Source organism: Phytophthora infestans, genomic scaffold, assembly GCF_000142945.1.
Source record: "Phytophthora infestans T30-4 supercont1.15 genomic scaffold, whole genome shotgun sequence".
In the NCBI taxonomy this organism is placed as follows: Eukaryota; Oomycota; class Peronosporomycetes; order Peronosporales; family Peronosporaceae; genus Phytophthora; species Phytophthora infestans.
The window spans coordinates 82,770-90,187 of record NW_003303744.1 but is presented as its reverse complement, the minus strand read 5'-3'; positions in this window follow the sequence as shown (position 1 = coordinate 90,187).

Here is a 7,418-nt window from a genome sequence, read left to right as displayed (position 1 = left end):
ATCCGGTGGATCTGAGATAACACAGCTGGGATGATGGGTCAAGGGAAGAAGGGACATGCAGCCGAGCCTGGTAAGGGATTTAGCAGATGAAAGACATAGAAGGTAGAAATCCAGGCAGGTATAGGCTTAAATATCAGTACAGTTCTCAATTTGCACTGTGGAGGGCAAGTGACCTGTAGTCGTCTCGGGGGTTGGATTTGGCCTCGGGCGATCGCCGTAACAGGAGAGAACATTGGCCCTGGACAAGGACAGCGTCTACTTCGCCCGCCAAGCATCAGGTCTCATTATGGAGTAAACAAGATCACGAAGTAGAGAACAAGTGGACACGGAATCGTAACGGGATCATCAAGTGGAGATCAACTACGTATAGCGTTTCGACCGGGATTGGATTTGGCCTCGCAGAAACATTCGTAGCGGAGATGAGCATTGGCCCGGACCAGTTTCGTGTATATCTTCGTTTCCTAAGGACTCACTCAAATAAATAAAGACCTCAATTTGCACAGTATCACGCAAGTGCCTTCCTGCCCTCAAGAACCGGAATTACATTGGCCGTACGAGCTCGGAGAAGGTTGGCGAATCTAGTGTTGGTAGTGATAACTGGATAATACATTGGCCAGATCCTACAACCTAGTGAGCTTTTCCTTTACTTGTGCAGATCCGACAGGTTAACCGAATTTACTATTTGGTCGGTTACACCCTAGAGGCTCTCAACTTTCAAGATCCCGTCACAGGAGGCGGCAAGTACGACGCAAAGGAACTACAAAGGCAAGGGAACACACCCGTAAGGCAACCCTACGGCCAGATCCACGATCTAGGCCCCGGATCCATAAGCTCGAATATTCGCTTAGGATTCGGAACAATCCACGGACGCAGAGTGAAGATTTTCCACTGCTGCTCCACACCATCCCCACGTCTCGCCAAGACACTCAAGCTTCACCACTTGAACTCTTCGGAAGTTACCGAGAGAGCAAGATCCCGCCCTACCGACGGGTACACAAGGTGAGGAAAGTTCAGCAGAACACGGATCATCGGGGGACCCCCTCCGTTAGTCGGTGTCTGGGCGCAGTTGGTAAGTTGGATCTGGCAATCTCGCAGATTTTGCTGATCCTGCTACACCACAATGGTGCGCGTGCCCGGATCTTTTGGTGACTCGGGATTTCACCGTGAGTCCCAAGAAGATGCTCAAGTGAAGATTGAGCCAGGGGAAGAGGCGTCGTCGGAAGTCGGATCGACGAAGACGCTGCTGAATGAAACAAGATCCGCGGATCGATGGAGTGCTGGGAGGAACTCTGTCGACGGAAGAGAGGTGGATCCGGATCCGGATCTAGAAGAAAAACCTCTCTATCCTCCCCAGGTCCCCTCGGGGACCCCTGCGGATCTTGACGCAAGTCAAGATCCGCTAACAAAACAAGGAAAAGTGAAGGCGAAACGGTATGCATTTGCAGATTCACCGGTTAAGCCAGCACTGTACCTAAACCCAACCCCGCTAGTCGAAGAAACGAGAGAGAAGACGAACACGAGTAAGACTACGCGGAAGAAGATGCAAGCTCCAGAGTCGGAAGAAGACCAAGCTGGATCCAGGTCAGGCTGGTCAGACAAGGATCTTAAGTTTGTGTATCGCCACCAAGCTTTGCGCGACTTCCTGCATCAAGATCTGGTCATGCAGATCCTGAATCCACGACAGATCGAAGATCCAAGAGAACCGGTGAGAGCACCAACGAAAACGGCGAACAAGTTGGTGGCAGTCAAGGATCTATTACGTTTGTTTACGGAGTCAGGCATCGTAGCTGGTGTGTTCGACGCAGAGGATATCTTCGAGCTAGACCTGGATCTCATAGTATCCGCGACGCGGGACCTCTTTGCCAGAGTTAAGTCCATCACCGGAGAAAGGTCGCGCACTATGGATCCAGTGTCGTCGCCGAGGGTCAGCCAAGCTGCGTCCTCGAACTACGAATCCGCCGCTAAGGATGAGTCAGACACGTCGTCCGAACCACGACGCATGACTTTAGGACCCTCCGGGGCATCCATGCTGGAAGCGCGGGCGACGATCCGAGGACAGGAAGTCACTGTGAACGTGAAAGGCTCGGGATCCAGTAGGCCCTACGCGTGATCTGACACAATCCAGCCAGGATCGAGCCAGATCCGGCAAGAAGCCAGTGGGACTATCGTCAGATCGGGCTCAAGGTAATCGTCTCACGGATCCTGTCTCGCCAGTGGGCCAGACGGCCACAGGCAATTCCGACACTTCCTCGGGCACCCTGCAGCGACACTTCGAAGCTGCGATGAGTCGTTTTCTGGCCGAACAAGGCATGAGAGCGCCCAAGCCACAAGCGCAAGTGCTCCACGAACATGGAGCACGAGACGTGGAGATGGAGTCCGTGGAGGGAGACAACTCCCATGATGAGTTCGACCCAGATGATCTGGATGGCCCATCCACTTCGTCAGCAGTGGTAGCAACAGCCACAGCCGGGGCAGGTGGATCGTCCATGATCCAGAGGGTACGGATCTCAGCCATATCGGATCTGAAGGAGTTCACGGGCAAGGATCAAGATGAGGACCGAGCGAGAACATGGATCAGCAAAGTCAAGTCGGCCCTCCCGAGAGATCAAGCGTCGGATGCTGAGAAGTGTTTGACCTTTGCGGATCTGCTAGCGGGGCCAGCCAGGAACTGGTATCGGCGAGGAAATACCATCGGTCAGTAGAAAACTACTGATCTGTCCCCAACGCGGCGCAGAAAAGACGGCAATCAGTAGAAAATGATTAAGTTCGATCCGTACCTAACTCTAATCATAGCTACATTTCTGCTGCCTTCAGCAAATCCGCTTTTGCCCTAAGCGTACCATGCCTCGAAAGCCGCCTCCGAATTATGGGAGTTCTCCCTTCGTGGTAGATCTTTCTGACATCGCTACAGCTATAAGCATGGGTGTTTTGAGGGAAGACGCAAAAGTTGATACCTCAGACCGCTCCAGCCAAAAGTATGGGGGAGTATACGCGACGCGAACCAATATTGCAGACACTGAGTTTCCAACACAAAAAGCAGCAAGGGCAACATGTGACGATTTTGCAACGGTATGTGGATTCCAGTTGATTGTACAATCTTCGAGTGTGAAGCCAAACAACTCAGGAAACGCGAAGTACGTCTGCAAAAAACTAAATGGCATGGAGTTCTTTGATAAAGTTACCCCGGCAAAAGATCTAAGCTGCCCATTCTTCATCAATGTACACGGAAAGAATGGGGTATGGAAGATTACTCAAGCCAACTTCGCCCACAACCATCTCAAAAACATTGGATCTACTCAGAAACCACTCGCGGAGGGAAATATCCCTCGTGAAAAAAGGCGAAAAGGAACCGGTCTGTCCGTGAAGCTCAACTATCGGCTGTAGTAGCACGTGAAATTCTGCCAGCTCATGCCAACTCAACTTCAACTCTTTCAGGGAAAGCTGTGCAGAAGTTTTTTAAAGGGAAGGGCATCAATGTCAGCAAATCTTCGATTTCTAGGATCAAGCAGGACCTGGACGAAAAATTGCATGGAGATTTACTCGAGAGCTACCAAAAATTGAAGTCGTACTTGGAGCTTCTGGCAAGTAAGAATCCCGGTTCCTTGTGGCGATATGAGAGCGAGAGCGATGGCGTGACCTTCAAGCGTGCTTGCATTGTCCCGAACGCAGGCGCCCACATTGTGAGTATGACTAAAAATTTGATTAGTTTTGATGGCGCTCATTTACAGGAAGACATGAACAAGCGAGGGGTTTTTCTTGTTGCCACTACAAAGGACTACAACAATCATATCATACCTTTTGGGTTTGCTCTGGTACCAACCGAAAATTACGACAACTGGGTTTGGTTTTTGAGGGCAGTCAAAGATGCAATTAAAGTAGAGAGAATCACGATTTTGTCTGATCGTCAAAAGGGTCTTATTTCTGCAGTTGCCGAAGTTTTCCCATCCGCTGGACACCGCTTCTGCCTCCGCCATATCATGGATAATATCAACAGAGCCAACCATAGACTCTCTCTCAAGACAGAGCAACAATCTGCTCTATCGCTCGTTCCGACTGTGAAAATGACTACAACTTGTACATGAACGAGTTGGAGATTTCGAATTCAGGAGCCGCAGAATACCTCACTAAGAAGACTGAGGTAATCACACCGAGCGGTACCGAACAGAGACTAGTGCTTCCCACTGAAAACTGGGTTAAGTATAAGTTCTTCGAGAAATTTGGCCTGTCAACATACGATGAAATTACTTCAAACATCTCCGAACAAGCCAATAATTGGATGGGGAAAGATCTGCGCAGCTCAAAACCGCTTGATGCGTTTAACCTGTATTGCTTTAAACTCGGCCAATTGATGTCTGATAAAAGAAATGAAGCAGCAGATTGGCTAGACAGCAGGAGTGAAACGGATCTTGTTCCTGTGCTGCTAGCCAAACGCGACAAACGAGCTGTTGTAGCTAAGATGTGTGATATTCAAGCTCACGGCGAGGCTTTTTTTTCGGTACAGCACGTTGGGGCTTTACCAAAACCTGGATACATACACCCTTGGCGAATGGTCGATTTGAATTCGAAGGAGTGCACTTGTGGAAATTGGGAGGACGAACAATTTCCCTGTGTACACGCGATTTGTGCAGCTACCAAACATGGTATGAGACTTGAAGAACTGTACGACGCACAACGGCTTTCAATTGGGCACTTCAAGGATACCTACACGTTTAAGTTTCTCCCGTGGCCAACGACAGAAAGCCTCGTAACCAACCCGCAAACAAAGATACCACAACTAGCACCGGAGCCCGAGCGAATTGGCAAAAGAGGTAAGAAACCGGGACCACATCCGAAACATGCACGTAAAAAAGCAAAAAATGCTTTGTAGGGACGACTTTTCCATTTACAATTCACCCAATAGGCTCAAACTTTAAGGAAACTAACGACACAAACAATTGCAATCGTTGCATGCTGATTAATAATTAAGGTATTTCTTTCCAATAGATTATCTTACTGATCCTCACTCTCAATAAATATCAGCAGCAAACGGACTGGGGAGTCAATCTCTGTGAGTAGATAGAACTCTACTAACGTACCCTGAGAGTAACCAGTTGGATACGTCGTGTACCCAGCTACTTCAACGTCAACATGTTATTTCTGTGTACTATTTTTTAGCTGCTCAAAACGCCTTTATTTATATGGTTGTTTTTGTGGAGTGCACTTCGGTGGCATTCGCCATTTTGGTCGATGCCTCCGCTCAACCCCCGACAGCGTCACGCCCGAACGATCCAGCGACGTCTGGACAGCTCCTTTTGGCAGCTTCGTCTAAGCAGAGAAGCTAGCATACCGAAAGAAGTCGACCGAGAGCTGGACGCCGAGAGAGCATCGTCCATAGGTGGTGGGTTACGTGACGTTGTCAGTAGAGGAGGAGGTCTTTTTGCAAACGAGCGCCGAGCTCGTAGAGGAGACAATGCTTAGCTCTTCGAGGTAGAAAGAATATACGCCAAACGGTGGGTCAATAACTTCGTATACTACCTTATTCAATGGGTGGGGTACACAGAGTTGACGTGGGAGCCAAGTACCAACGTGCCAGCGCGCCTAAAGATGGTGTTCGAACACGAGTCAGTCAATTTCGTCTGGGTCTATCAATCTACGCGGGGAAGACGAACCCAGCGTCGCGAGCAGCCAACGCGCCGGAGTCAGAGACTGATAGACCAAACGAGGCAGGACTAAGAGAAAATGCAAATGCGAACTTAACACCAAACGAGGCAGCACTAAAAGAAAATGCAAATGCGAACTTAACAGCACCCCAGTAGCTGTGAAATCAGTAGTTGTGCAGGCAGCGCCGCGTTGGGGACAGATCAGTAGTTTTCTACTGACCGATGGTATTTCCTCGGTATCGGCAGCTGGGCAGATCCACCAGGAACAAGTGGCCAGATTTGCTGCACAGTTTCCAAGCCCAGTACTGTGGATTGGGAGTGTCGGTGGCACGACAATACTACCACGCTCGCCGCAGATCGGATGAATCCCCGCTAGAATACCTACATCGACTAAATGTGGCCGGTCTGCGGGCCAAGTTGAAGATCAAGGATGGGGGATCCAAGGTACTACGGGAACACGTGGATCATTTCATCGAGACGTTGGGAGATGTGAATCTGGCCGACAGGCCGACCCTGTTACGTCTTCCAGACGCAGATGAGCTCGAAGAAGTGCTGCGGCCTGTGGATCGCGCGAAACACCGCCGGAAGAAGGCGGCGTTCGGATCCGGCAATTATCGACAAAAAGTTCCGACACCCACGGTCCCAGCTCAACGCGTCCACCAAGTCACGGCGCCCGACGCAGAAACTGAATCGGGATCCGACGGTTAGGACTCCGACCCAGAGGATTACTGCCGAGTCTGTCTCACTGCGCCCAACGATCGGACGGCGAAGACTGGAGACAGCTCTCGATCGGGGGATACCGTACCCGGCGACCGTGGGATGTACAGATCCCGAGATCTCATGGACGGGACAGCGCAAATCAGGTGTTCGCAGTGCGGATCCCGGAAGCACACTGAATCTGGATGCTGGAAACATCTGGTCTGTGAGAAGTGTGGCAAGAAAGGTCATCCCGGGGATCATTGCTTCTACGTGTATCGCGGGTGTGGCGAGATTCACGACGTCGGCAAGTGCCCGATGGAAGAATTCTACAACCAGATCCGCCAATGGTTTGATCGAGCCAAGCACCGAGGGATGTTGCCAGAAGTGGCAGAGAAGATGTTAAACTAGGACGCTCGCCGGGTTTGAATCCGGTACGAGCCGAGCGTTCTAGGTACTGCATTTATGCATTTGTGAACAAGACATCGCTAGATCCAGGTAGCAGGACCCTAGATCCAGTCGATAATACACGTGATCTACATGAAGTGTCAGTTGCCAAGATCTCTAGTTTGCGCCAAGTGGATGAGTTTGCCAGATCCGATGTCTCTTCAACCCTGGATCTACAAAGGGGAGAGGCACGTGGTTATTGGGAGAAGCGCCAACATGGTCGATGGTTTAAGCCTACCAAGGGTGAGGTCACTGCAGATCCACCTAAGGTCTGTCAGGTCACTTGATCCCGTGGATTTGAGGATGTTGGATCCATGGATCTGCTGACAGGGGAGTCCCGTGGATACTGGAAGTACCATGCCCCAGGAAAGTGGTTCAGACAAGCCAAGGTAGGGGGCAAGATCAACAATGAAAAAGCAATCCTACTCCTAGATAGTGGTGCCGAGGTGTCTATACTAGATACCGCCTTTGCTCGTAAGGTTGGGTGCCAAGTGGATGGGAGTCAGATCCAAGATTGTGTTGGGATTGGTGAAGGCGTGTACCGTACAAACGGGAGAACGCGAATCAAGGTCACGCTGGCAGGTTGTTTGGTGTATTGGTTTAACATTTGGGTTGGAGATCTCGCTGGTCAAGACG